Source organism: Patella vulgata, chromosome 2 (genome assembly GCF_932274485.2).
Source record: "Patella vulgata chromosome 2, xgPatVulg1.2, whole genome shotgun sequence".
Lineage (NCBI taxonomy): Eukaryota > Metazoa > Mollusca > Gastropoda > Patellidae > Patella > Patella vulgata.
The window spans coordinates 87,263,515-87,277,391 of NC_065880.2; the positions used below are offsets into that span (position 1 = coordinate 87,263,515).

The window sequence follows — 13,877 nt, forward strand, 5'->3', positions numbered from 1 at the left end:
TGGAGACGCGCCTTGTATATTTAATCCTTAAAGTTTAAGAGTAAACAATGATGTTGAAAATTCACGTAACTCTTTTTAATAGGTGTGGCAGTATAGATTTAATTTGATGATAGATAAAGAACAGGGTGGATTTCACGAAATATTAACAAGACTTGTCAATACTAGGTGTGGTAGTCGTGCGGTTAAAACAATGAACGTATGATGAGAATGACGAGGGTTTAAATCCCAGCGTGGGCTGAGAAATGAAATAGTGTTTAACGACCTACTGTTCTGCTTCAACTGGTCTAATGAAGACGGGCATGCGCCATACAGTGTGCTATGAGGGCAATTTTGCCCGGGCAGCGCCACTATGGTGTTCTCTTATATCAAATTCAAACTGCCAAGGGATCTTTTACACGCACGACAATGTATACACGGGACCCCGGTATTTCGTCGCATCCGAACGACTAGACAGCTGTCCTTGTCAGGCCCTCCCTCCTACACCACTGACAAGACGGAATCACGTCGGAAAATCCCAATTAACTTTCTCGGCCAGCGTGGTTTGAGAGGAAGACATGAGCATGTCAAACTATTCAAGTGTGGTCCGGTCGAATGGTTTAACGTGTGCGCGTAAAGTAGTATGGTTTTGATTTCCCGCTTGTACGTGACAAGGAGTAGGTTTGATTGTCGAACTTAGTGGGTTTTCTACGGGCCCTCCGGTTTCCCGTCATTGCTAAATACCCATACGCGCAGGACAATTATTGAAATAAAATTGATCCCTGTGTTATTCCCGAAAAGACCTAGTTTGTTGCCAAATTTAACTAAAATATCTCACTATTTTTGAAAAAAAAAATCAAGTAATATGTTCATTTTGCACCGTTATGTTGTAGTATTGGGTGGTATTGGGTAGTATTGGGTAAATCGTCCCGCCGTATATAATTAACTCTAATTTGCACACGTTTAAGAGTACAGAGGTGTTAATGTTTTGAGCCAATGGTTTTTTGAACGAACAAATATTTCAGTGACGTACAAACGGGGAATCGAAACCACGCTAGTTGACTCAATGATACTAACCATTCGGCTATTATTTTTGTTGTTGTTTACCAACACGACTATAATTAACTTTCAACAGTTATCAGTGTAAAACCGGATCTGGAATTTTTATCATCTGCCCATTTACACTCTAACTAACAACGTGTTCAACACTTAATACAAGCTTGTATGAGAGAGAGAGAGAGAGAGAGAGAGAGAGAGAGATGGGATTTAACATCCACTCAACACAAACTAGGTAATTTCGGGACTGACACATTGTTCAATTTTATTTCAATAATTCGCTTGCACGTACGGGTCTTTAGCAGTGGAAGGAAACCGGAGGACCCGGAGAAAACCCACGAGGTTGGACAGGCGACCCCAAACTTGTATGACTAATATTTATACATTCTCGTCAAATAAATTACATTATAACATAATTAATACGATTGACCGACCATATATATGATAGTCACACAAATTGGACAATTTCGAGTAACAATTCTTTATTTAATATATTCTAATTTACCCAAAGCATATATATAAGGATACGTCAGAGATGGGACATCTGTGCCGAGGGCCCTAAAAATCCTTTCTTCCTCCTGAATACAGAAAATTGTGCACAGATTAATCAACGACTAAAGTGTATTTAAATTGGTTATTTAACATTTGATGCATAATGTAAGAGCTAAATCTGTAGATCTTTCGTTTGGCCTCAAATTTTACATAAATCATTATTTGGACATTAATCGGAATCACGTTAGCAATGACAATCGAGACAACCTTTTGACTGAAATTTTCAATATATTCCCGTTTCATTATTTAGTTTTTTAAATATTATAGCGAGAACTGTCAGCTCTTTATCCAAATCTTATATACAGCATCCTAAAGAAAACAATCAAAATGTCAACGGTAGTGTAATATTCGTGGGGGGTGGGGAATGGTTAGCATGTGCGCGCTGTGTCATAAGGTCTGTCATTGAGTCAACTGGCGTGGTTTCGATTTCCCGGTCGTACGTGACAAGGAGTAGGGTCGCCTGTCCAACCTCGTGGGTTTTCCCCGGATCCTTCGGTTTCCTCACACTGCTAAAGACCCCTACGCGCAAGCGAGAGAGAGAGAGAGGGAGAGAGAGAGAGAGAGGGGGGAGTTAACGTCCACTCGACACAAACTAGGTCATTTCGGGACTAACATATGGTTCAATTTTATTTCAATAATTCGCTTGCGCGTAGGGGTCTTTAGCTGTGGGAGGAAATCGAACGCGCAAGCGAATTTTTGAAATAAGATTGAACTAACCATATAGTAATGAGTAATGATAATTCAACTTTCAATCATTGTTAATCAGACATACTCTTGATCTATAATTTCTTATTGATGTATTTGATACATTAAACATGCATTATGCAAGAGTAAAATCTGCTTATTACAAGTCTTTCTTTAGGCCTGAAATGTTATCTAAATTATCAATTAGACATTAATTACCTTATCCAGACCATAATAAACTCTCGATATCAAGGCTAGCCTTCGATGTTGGCTGGATTAGATTCCTATATGCCGCTAACGGCCATTGATAATTAAATCAGAAAAAGTGGATAATCGAGACTATGCTGTTTATATTAATGATTTTAGTAATGATGACCGAGACTATGCAAAAATTTCACCCGCTTCTTTCTCGGCTCATAGTGGATCAATTTGACTGAAATTTCCAGCAAATTACCTTTACACTATCTAGTTTTTAACTATTATAGCGAGAACTGCCATCTCGTTATCTTATCTCCCATAATGTATCTTTAAAACAACAAAATTTTTATAAAGGGTTATATATTAGTTAAAAAAAGGTGAACAATTTGGAGTAAAGTCTTGACTTATTTTATAAAGGGTTATGTATTAGTTGACAAAGGCTAACAATTTGGAGTCAAATCTTAACTGATTGGATGGCTGAATGGTTAGCGTGCGCGCGCTGTATCATAAAGTCTGTCATTAAGTCGACTGGCGTAGTTTCGAATCCCCGGTTGTACGTGGCAAGGAGTAGGGTCGCCTGTCCAACCTCGTGGGTTTTCTCCGGGGCCTCCAGTTTCCTCCCACTGCTAAAGACCCCTACGCGCAAGCAAATTATGTAAATAAAATTAAACCATATGTTAGTCCCGAAATGACCTAGTTTGTGTCGAGTGGACGTTAAACCCCATTTCTCTCTCTCTCTCTCTCACTCTCTCTCTCTCTCACTCCTTTCATCACAAATTCTAATCAACTCTGTTATTCATCACCTACGATATAACCTGATAAAATACTTTCTATTGTATCACGCGTTTACTACGATTGTAGCGCTATAACAATAATTAAATATCTCACCTTTCTAATTAGAACAACTGTATAAATAGAGAAATTATTCATTTATTCTTATTTGGAAAACAAAACGACATAACGAACGGACGAAAGGTAAGATTCGAGTGCTTGAAAATCAGGATGTAATCCAGAAATATACGCCATACAGTGTGCTGGGAGAAATTTTGCCCGGACAGCGGCACTATGGCTAACTCTTCTTTGGAATTTCAACTACCAAGGGATCTTTAACGTTCACGCCAATGTATACATGGGACCTCGGTTTTTCGTCTCATCCGAATGACTAGACAGCTGCCCTTGTCCGGTCCTCCGTGCTGCATCATGGGTTTTTCGTCTAATCCGAAAGACTAAACAGTTGTCCTGCATTACTGACAAGGAGAAACCACATCGGAAATTCCCGATGAACTTTCTCGGTCAATGTAGGGATCGAACACACGACCTCCGGGCTAGCGGGATAGCGGGCCAGCGTCTTACCCACTTAACCAATAATCCCGTAGAGGGGTTTATATGTGAAATCATGTAATGAAACGAAATGGGTTCTGCTCCTATCGGACTAATTAAGACGAGCATACATCCAAACTAATCAGCAGTAAATATTCGCTTGGCCGCTACTATCACTGAGAGAGGTGACATAGGAGCGATCCAACCTCGTGGCTTTTCTCCGGGTCCTCCGGTTTCCACCCACTGTTAAAGACGCCTACGCGCAAGCGAATTATTGAAATAAAATTAAACCGTATATTAGTCCAGAAATGACCTAGTATGTGTCGAGTGGACGTTAAACCACAGTTAATTAGCTTTCAATATTAGTAGTTTTTTCTTCTGCAAATTAAATTCTAAAACAGTTTTTTAAATTATTAAGAAAACTAATAGATGTATTGGGAATATATCTGGATAAAAAAATATTTCCTATTTGGTGTAAATGGGTACATAAAATAGTAATATGCTGCTGGGGAGAAGGCGCCGATGAAATATCGAGGCGGTGACGGAGGCGGTGACGTCACATAGAGACCTATAATGCATCTCGGCTTGAATATTCTAATGTCTTGTCTATACGAATATCCACCATGGTCCGGATATCTTGGATTACATGATCGGAATATTTTCGCCTTCTTCCCCCCTTTCGCTTTTCTGGGGTGGTGTAGCTGGGTTTCTTTCTTCGTCAGGACTGTTGGTATCAGATTCCACTTTCTTGAATATGTTGGGTAGATGCTCGAGCTAGTTCTAAACTTCTGACTTGGCTGTTTGCCACTCGAAGCACCTCCCCCCTCCATTTGTACAAGTGCAATTTTTTGTGTAATTCCTTGCATGTTCGTGGATGAATAAAGAGAGAGAGATAAATGGGGTTTAACGTCCACTCGACACAGACTAGGTCATTTCGGGACTAACATATGGTTTAATTTTATTTCAATAATTCACTTGCGCGTAGGGGTCTTTAACAGTGGGTGGAAACCGGAGGACCCGGAGAAAAGCCACGATGTTGGATCGCTCCTATGTCACCTCTCTCAGTGATAGTTGATTACAATTTGTGGGGAAAGGAGTAAAAGGGCCCTCTGTCCAGGCCCCGTGTTCACTTCGTTAAGATTTTACTCCAAATTGTTCGCCTTTGTCAACTATAATATAACCCTTTATAAAACTTTTGTTGTTTTAATGTATCAAATACATCAATATTGCTCATTACTATATGGTTATTTCAATTTTATTTCAATAATTCGCTTGCGCGTAGGTGTCTTTAGCAGTGGGAGGAAACCGGAGGATCCGGAGAAAACCCACGAGGTTAGACAGGCGACCATACTCCTTGTCACGTACAATCGGGGATTCGAAACCACGTCAGTTGGCTCAATGTCAGACCTTATGATACAGCGCGCACGTGCGAACGTTATCACTCCCCGCCTATGTGTAAATGATAAAATATTAATCTGTCTCATGTATAAACCACACCAATTTTACAGATACAAATCCATGTTATTCCACAGACATTGACAGACATTGAAGAGACCAAGTGAAAGGGGCGCAGTTGGTTTAGAGTTTGTCATTTACGCCCCATTTCCAATGAAAAGAATCATGTTGTTGTTCTGATGGTCAACCAGTATCAGACATATATCGTGTCTGAGAATTGTTACAAATCGCCTCGGGAATGCTCCACACAACTCAACATTATCGGCTTTTTGTTCAATCTATAAAAGCCTACATGTCTAAAAAATGTTTTGTTTAGTCAAGTGAAACAGGAAAATCCATGAACTATGAACATATCTGAATAGGCTAAATGAAACAACAGAATAAATTCACCATGATGTTGACACCTTGTTGACATGAGACTATATAAAATAAGATATTTTTATGATAGGATCCATCCCAAAGGTTCTATATATGCCATATAGATAATCAATATCTACATTCAAGTTAAACCAACTGTATCTATTCATTTTAAGTCGTACGTCGAGCTGAATAAATTATATGATGTATTGTCATTAAAACATCTATTGTTGGTTAACAGTGTGTACCTAATATTTTCTACACTAAGTCTATTGCATCTAGATATTTAAAGCGCAACAACAATATATTCATTTAAGAGAAACTATGTAATTTCCGGATTAACATATCGTAAAATTCATATTCATTTGACGACCGACCTCCTATTTACAAAACTATGGTTTATCCCAACTACAATGTAAACATAATTTAGAGACTATCTGAACTACAGGGTATGTCATGTTTTAAGAGACTACAGGGTACATCATGGTTTAGAGACTACAGGGTAGATTATGTATTAGAGACTCTATCTGAACTACGCGGTACATCAAACTACGGCGAGTTTTTGGCGTGAAGTGCACGTAACTTTGGGTCAAAAGTCCCTCGTATGACACCTGACGCTATCTTCCACTACCACTGGTCAGGTAGTGTAGGACATAAAAAGTATAAAAAAACGAAATATAGAACCGTATTTTAATCATATTGATGCAACACAGGGGGCAAGAAACGTCTCCATAATTTATTTTGACCCTTATGACCGCCTCCGTTAATTTCTCGGTAAAAAAATGTAATTTAGTTTGTCGATGGGGAATAAAACAATATTTGTAAGAAATATATACTGTTTTTTTTAGATTGAGAATGAAAGTTGTGTTGGTTGTTTTATTGGTGTTATCGTTAGCGGTATCAGATGTGGAATGTGGCTTTCGTCGTTTTGTCAGAAGACTTCCAAATACTAATTTCGATGGTAAACGTGAAGTTGAGGTAATAAGTAACCACGAAGAATATGAACGTCAGCTAATCCCTACCGCTTGACCCTTAAATATTTGGTAAGTTGGAGTGAGAAGGTAGGAGGGGGTGGGGGCGGATGGTTAACGCCTGCGCGGTGGACCAGACAGTCTGTTATTGAGTCAAATAGTAAGGAGTAAGGTCGCCTGTCAAACCTCGTGGGTTTTCACCGGGTAACCTCGTGGGTTTTCTCCGGGTCCTCCTGTATCCTCCCACGCGCAGGCGAATAAGATTGAAATAAAATTGAACCATACATTAGTACCGAAATGACCAAGTTTGTGTTGATTGAACGTTAAACCCCATTTCTCTCTCACGAGTGAGAGATTGGATTCGAGATAATCCTCTATTTAGAATTGATTTAAAAAAGAAATTCACCCGCTTAAAGGAACCAAATAAAAGTCCGCGAACGTATGAAATTTAAGCGCCAAAATATAGAGGAGTGATGCATTTACCTTGTCTCAAATTTTCAGCTCAAAATATTGAGTCGTTTGGATGTGAACGTCAAAACCGACTATTCGGACACGTAACCCTTTTAAGATTTCGGGTCAGTTCTTTTGCTGGGTGATCTGATAATCTATTGCCATTCTGTGCTTGATAACGAATGGTTAATTTCGCCTACACGTTATTTGTATAAAATAAAGACTGGTTTTATCCAGACACCGTATAGTACATCTTGGAACACCGGTCTCCATTTCCAGATGAAGACTGACGGGTTCTTAAAAGTTGTTTGAAAACGTAACACAGATATTGAGTTAGTTGCTCGGTCCTAAGGTAGAGGATTTTAAAGGCCTTGAAGATAAAAGGTTTTATTCTCCAAAATACAATCGAGATCGGACCTTTAAGGCCAGATGATAAATAAAATACTCGATAATAAACAAAATAAATATAATCTGGGTATACATGAAGTCATAATTGAACCACACACAATGACCAATCTTCTAGATATTGGTGATTTAAAGGTTCTAACAACAGTTCACATTTTGTGATATGTGAAATATCCCAGATAAGCGGAATATATTGGCCAAAATATCCTAAGAAATCCGAAATCTGTTCTTTTGTCTTTTTTTGTTTTTGTTTTTTGATTGCTGACTGGCTAGCAAGTAAACAATATATTAAAGTTGACGACACGTGTTGTTCTGTCTGCCATGAGATGTAGGAACTGGTTTTTTTTATCAGTACCAATGTCTAGGCGAAATGCGTGGTTTTAACGTCCCCCGAACCCCCAGGGATTATTTTTTGGAATAAGTTATTATTTTATAAAAGAACGTTTATAAAATGCATTCTTTTTTATTCATTCTTTTACCGTGAGTACATATCATTTCAGATTGATGGTGTGTGGCCGATTCCATTCAAAGTGAATATTAAACATACATTATGCAAGAGCTAAATCTGCCTATTACAGGTCTTTCTTTAGGCCTGAAATGTTTTCTAAATTATTAATTAGACATTAATTAACCTATCCATGCCATAATAAACTCTCAATTGTATCGGGTTTTTCTGATATTAAATAGATTAGAACAGTTCAGCCATATTTTGATTTAAGCTAAAAATGGAGGAGCAAGACGTAGCTTCGAACAACCAGTACGGTGGTTGAAATTATTGCACACGTCTTGTCAACACCTTCAAAGGCTAATAACTTCGCTCGCAATAGAGTAATTTGAATGAAATTTTCAAATTATTCATTTTACATTATCTATATTCGAACTATTATAACAAGAATTGCTAGCTCTTTATCCAAATCTTACATATTGTATCTTTAATAAAATATTAAAAAAGGGATTTCGTTTTTCGTTTTTATTTCTTAGACTGGGGAATCAATATCCCGAGTAAAAATCTATCAGGTAACTAAGAACCCTTATAAGATGCTAAAGTGTACTTCAAGGAGAGTTTTGAGGGAGTATGTCTATTTTTCCCGTACAATCAAATCAATACAAAGTACAGCAACATGACAGCCCTTCGTTTAATCTTGGGTCTTCCCTAAAACTGTGGACAGTTGGCGAAAGTATTGTTCGTCTTCACAACAGTATTGTTTACATTGTTTGCCGTTTTGATAGCCTCGTTTGTCACGCAATTAGTTTTTCTGCAATATTCTGCTATGCACTGATTAATTGGGCATAATAAAATCATGAATCATTACGTAACGTTATGTAAACATATCTAGAGCTCTGTTTAAACCAAATGATAATGTTACGCAGTTAGGTATTGGTTGTTAATCGGACTATTGACCAGTCATAATTTGGACCCAAAATTTGCTTTCATTACAGCAGTGTTTGAGTGGGATTAGGACTAATCAAATGAAACACTGCGAGGAGTATGGTGCTAATATCAAATCGGTCCTTGAGATCTTACTACCAGAACACTCTTGTCGTTCCACACTCAAAACTGAAACATTTTGGTGACAGAAGTTTTAGTGTAGTTGCTCCTAAATTGTGGGGTGATTTGCCACTGAAAATCAGAAATAGTGAAACTTTGACTACTTTCAAATCACAGCTGAAGACTCACTTAGTTCGAGAATGCTACGAGAATTAGACTTTCTGTTCACTGTGTATATAAATAGTGTCTCATTGCGCTTTGAGCAGGCTTTTGGAGGGATTTGGCGCTCTACAAATGTACATTATTAATAGACGTTCCTGTCCCACTCGTACAGTTTTGGTGCGAATAGGAGTTCCAGTTCCAATCCCATTCCACAAGCATAACGAGTCCCACAATGTAACAACTGTCTAGCCAACGGGTGCGAATAGAAGTTCCATTCCCATTCCAAAAACACAACTATTCTCGCTATGTAACAGCTGTCTAGCTAACAGATCGGGTAAAAGAGTATAGTTTCATACAAAAGAAGCAAAGATAATGTTAGGCCCACTCAATATACTACCCTGCCGCTAATCCGTAAACCAATTTCAGGCATGTTTTGTAACATCTGCCGGGCTGCATGTCAAATCCAATGCATATTTCATTGGACACTGGCCACCAGTACGAAATGCTATATATCTGATGGACAGGGTATCGTCACGTGTCCAATGTTGTCCATATTACCTGGTCTAATATATACACTAGAACTTGTCCATTTTATCCAAAATGGTGTATATTCGTTAGGAATTAACATTAGTTTTTTATCATGTGCAAAAACTTCCTTATAGCTAGGAGAATGAATTCTGATTGCGGTAATATTGTTGCCCCATCCCCAAAGCACCAACTCAAACACTAAATTATAAATATTGACCGATTCAAATAAACCAACTACACCATCTTTACACCCTTTTATCCACACTAGTTTCGATTCTTGTTGTTCGATATTTCTGAATTCCCTGTAAGGAGAACCAGCCCCTAGATATATTATTTCACAATTTGTCAAAACCATACAACAAACTATAAACGTAATCCATGAATTGTAAATCAACACCATTTTGTTACAATCTCCAGATCGAATAGGAATTAGATTTCAGTTCACAACGGTATGTCAGACAAATGTTCAATATGCACTAATATAAAAAAAAAAGTTTATTTCCATTCACACCATTGCTAAAATAATATAAAATATTAGATTTTAGTACACTCCGGTACGTATGCCTGATAAACGTTCAATATACACTATTTTTATAAAAGGGTTACTCCCACTCACACCATTGCTAAAATAATATAAAATATTAGATTCCAGTACACAGCCGCATGTCAGACAAAAAATCATTGTACACTTTGATTATAAAGACTCACTTTACTCCATCAATCGTTATTGCTAATTTAATATAAAATATTGATTTTATTGAGTTCTAATATAAAATATTGATAAGTTCCGTTCTGATTTTTTACCTACACAATATCAATTTGTATCCATTATATTAAAGATACATCGTGTAAGATATGGATAAAGGAATAGCCAATAACATAAATAAATAGTCCATGTTCCAATCCTCTTCTGTCTGTTATTAAGAACGTCGTATGTCGTTGTTTAACTATATGTCGTATGTCGTTGTTTAACTATAAGTAGTATATCTTTGTTTAACTCTAAGTCGTATATCTTTGTTTTCCAACGTATTATCGTTGTTTAACTATAAGTCGTATATCGTTGTTTAACTATTTGTCGTATGTCGTTGTGTAACTATAAGTCGCCTGTCGTTGTTTAACTATAAGTAATATTATCGTTGTTTAACTATAAGTCGTATGTCGTAGTTTAACTTTAAGTCGTATATCGTTGTTTAACTGCAAGTCGTGTGTCGTTGTTTAACTAAAGTCTTATGTCGTCGTTTAACTATAAGTCGTATGTCGTTGTTTAACTATAAGTCGTATTATCGTTGTTTAATTAAGATGTACTAAATCTGTAACATTGAGACTATTTTGTCAAATCTTCAAAACTCATTACAAAGTAATTTGACTAAAATTGGCAATATATTAATTTTTCTTTATCTGTTTTTGAACTATTATAGGAAGAAAGAACAGCTTTTTAGTCAAATCTTACATAAAGCATATTTAAACTAAGGCGAAAGACTGGAATTTTTTTGTAGAAAAATCTATTTGAGGGTATAATGAACAATGACGATTTCACTTAACGTTCGCTTCCACCCAAGAGGATATCGCAGGCGGGTGTTTCCTAGGAAACCTACGAGAAGAGTCAGTCGTTAAAGCCGGTTTCAATTAATTACATTTTTAAGTAAGATATTCGTATCATTGTCTACATCATGCCATACGGACTAAGATTTGCCCCATGACCGTTTCAGGGTACTGCTACAAAACAGATAATAAGGTTATTTTCTATGTCATTGTAACTGCACAGAAGGCATCATATACTTATACTCGGAGGAATTTGTTTTATATACTGGAGTTAGGAATCTGCCGTGAACACCTAGTAAAAACCAAACCCCAGCATTGAATTCTAAACACTATCTTGAGAAGGAGAATGTCACGGCTGTTCTGTGTTGGCCACGATTTATTGTTATAATGGTACTAAAGGTTTGTGTTATCGACTCGCGAGATCAAATATGGCTTTTCCCTTTCCGGCCCATTCTCTGACCGTGCTGGTTTATTAAATATACACCTTTAACAAGGTTTGCCTTTGATTGCTCGTCCAAAGTGGGAGGAACTCGAAATACGCGAAAACTTTTCGGGTTACAGACGCCGGTGTCGATCGTCTTCGAGAGGCGAAGGAGCGGGGCTTACAGTACCCCCTCCCACCCCCAACCCAAGACAATTTGGGACATTTCCTGGCGCGAATCGTTAACGTGGGAAACTATCAATAATTAAGACGATTGTATTAATATTTTTTATTCCTATCGTTACACCTGACTGGTTTGCACGAATAAATTGAATAGCCATAACTTTTATACTCCCCAACGCCGCCACATGTGGTAAAAATAAAATAGATATTTGAGTAACTTCTTTGTTGAATAAGTATGCCAGAATCAATATATAATATAATATAAAAAAGACGGTGTGTGAAATTGTATACATACATGGTTGGTGTAATTCAAGATAACTGTACAAATACCAGATACTTTTATACATAAAATGGTCCCGTGATGCATAGGGGTACGGGCTCGATGAATGTTAGAGGGAGGTGGTCAGAACCTGAAATGAAATGCCCGAAAATATTTCGGGTTACGAACGGCGTTGCCGATTTTCTGCGAGAGACGAAGGAAGAAATTTAGAAAATTTGACTGTCGCAAACACGTTTTCCTGCTATTCCTGTCAAAGTGGTCTAATAGACTAACTTATGTGGCTGTCGCGAATTCCAATCAACCAATAAATCGTTTATAGTCCACGGAGATGGAACCGTCGAGAGAAATTTTGTAAACTGTACTGTCGCAAATGCGTTTTCCTGCTATTCCAGCCCGTGAATAAAGCAACTTCAATGTGGTACAATATAGCCTACCTTATTTGTCTTACCTGGATCCCAAATCCCAAACAAGCCATCAATCATCGCGGGGTATGGTGGCCTCGAGTTCCCCGAGAAAATTTTGAAAATGTAACTTCCGCAAATACGTTTTCCTGTATTGTAGCCCGTGAATTAAGCAACTTCAAAGTTTCCAATCGGTTTGCAATTCTATGCCGACCTGAATTCCAACCACCCAATCAGACTGTTACAGCTGCATTCACACATAATAATCGATACCCAAAGTGACTCCAGACCAAATGTTTTAATCCATTGTTAATTCAGTACAAAAGTCAGATTGCCCGAAAGTACCCCTCCCCCTGCCCCCTTGGCGCGTATGCCTATGGCGGCATTAGTTTCTCGGGGTTTGTCCCATTATCAGTGGTGCGGGGCCTATTTTAAGGTTTTATGGAGTTAAATCTATTTGTTAAGGCCAGCTCAATTTTCGTCAAGGTCGCTGAGATGTAAATAAGGTAAGGGCACGTGATTGTTAGGTTTAAGAATTTGGGGGAGAGGTTAAGTCTCCACATAAGCACTGACCTAGGATGATGAAAAATTAGTTCGTGATATTTCCTAGTTTTATTAAAAATACATACAATACATTAGATTTATATACAAAGGCGATTTCACTGTTTTTTGGTATTGGTGGCGCTGATGGTCTTCCTTGGATGGTGCTTCTGATATTCTGGTATTATTGTTTCTGAAGAAAAAAGAAAATAAATTTGAGGCTCTCGGGAGAGAGCCACATTAGTGTGTTTCCTACTACGGATTGGATTTTCTAAAAAAATCGTGTTTGTTCCTCATCACCGGGTTAGGGCTAGGGATTCTTATATCTAGTTGATTTTATTTACTAACGGTTAGGGATAGGATTTGATATATGGTTTGTTTTGGGTTAGGGTGGAGACTGGTCTTATTTAATCTAATTTACTGTGCACTAGGATGTCGTTCAGATTTTTATTTTTAGAATATGCAATTATAAGTTTCTGTGTGAATATTTTCGGGTGATTTTCTTGGAGATCAGTATAGTGTTTTCTGATGATTTTGGATGCACTTGCTGCTGTTGCGCTAAATGGAACTACAAAAGAGGCTAGTGCGCTAGCCGTATGAATATTCAAACCTATTTTTCTCTTGTTAGCCTAAACGTTTTAATTTCTTCTGTAGTTTCAAAGTCGCCCTTGGTCTTTTCTATTGGCGTGACAATGAGATCAGAAATGTCATGATTTGGTTGGTTGAAATGAATTGAGACCGGTTTGTCTTTTTTGGTGACTATGTCTGATCGGTGACCGTTAATTCTTTCCCTAAGTGCATTTTGAGTCTCCCCTACGTATTACTGGTCACATTGTGTGCATGAAATTAGATAAATTATGTTTGAACTGCTGCATGAAAGTTGGTCTAATATTGGGAATTGTGTGCC

The 13,877-nt window shown here is 37.7% G+C and overlaps 1 long non-coding RNA gene across 2 annotated transcripts; it reads left to right on the forward strand.

Moving 5' to 3' along the window:
* The first annotated feature begins 1,224 nt into the window (after window positions 1-1,224).
* On the forward strand, window positions 1,225-8,367 carry LOC126812181 (uncharacterized). 2 transcript variants are annotated; one of them, XR_007675848.2, is made up of 3 exons: window positions 1,225-1,267; window positions 6,447-6,641; window positions 7,925-8,367. It is a non-coding gene; the product is annotated as an uncharacterized LOC126812181 (long non-coding RNA). The 2 variants fall into 2 exon arrangements; XR_007675849.1 differs by lacking the exon at window positions 1,225-1,267 and adding an exon at window positions 3,386-3,441.
* The last annotated feature ends 5,510 nt before the right edge of the window (window positions 8,368-13,877 follow it).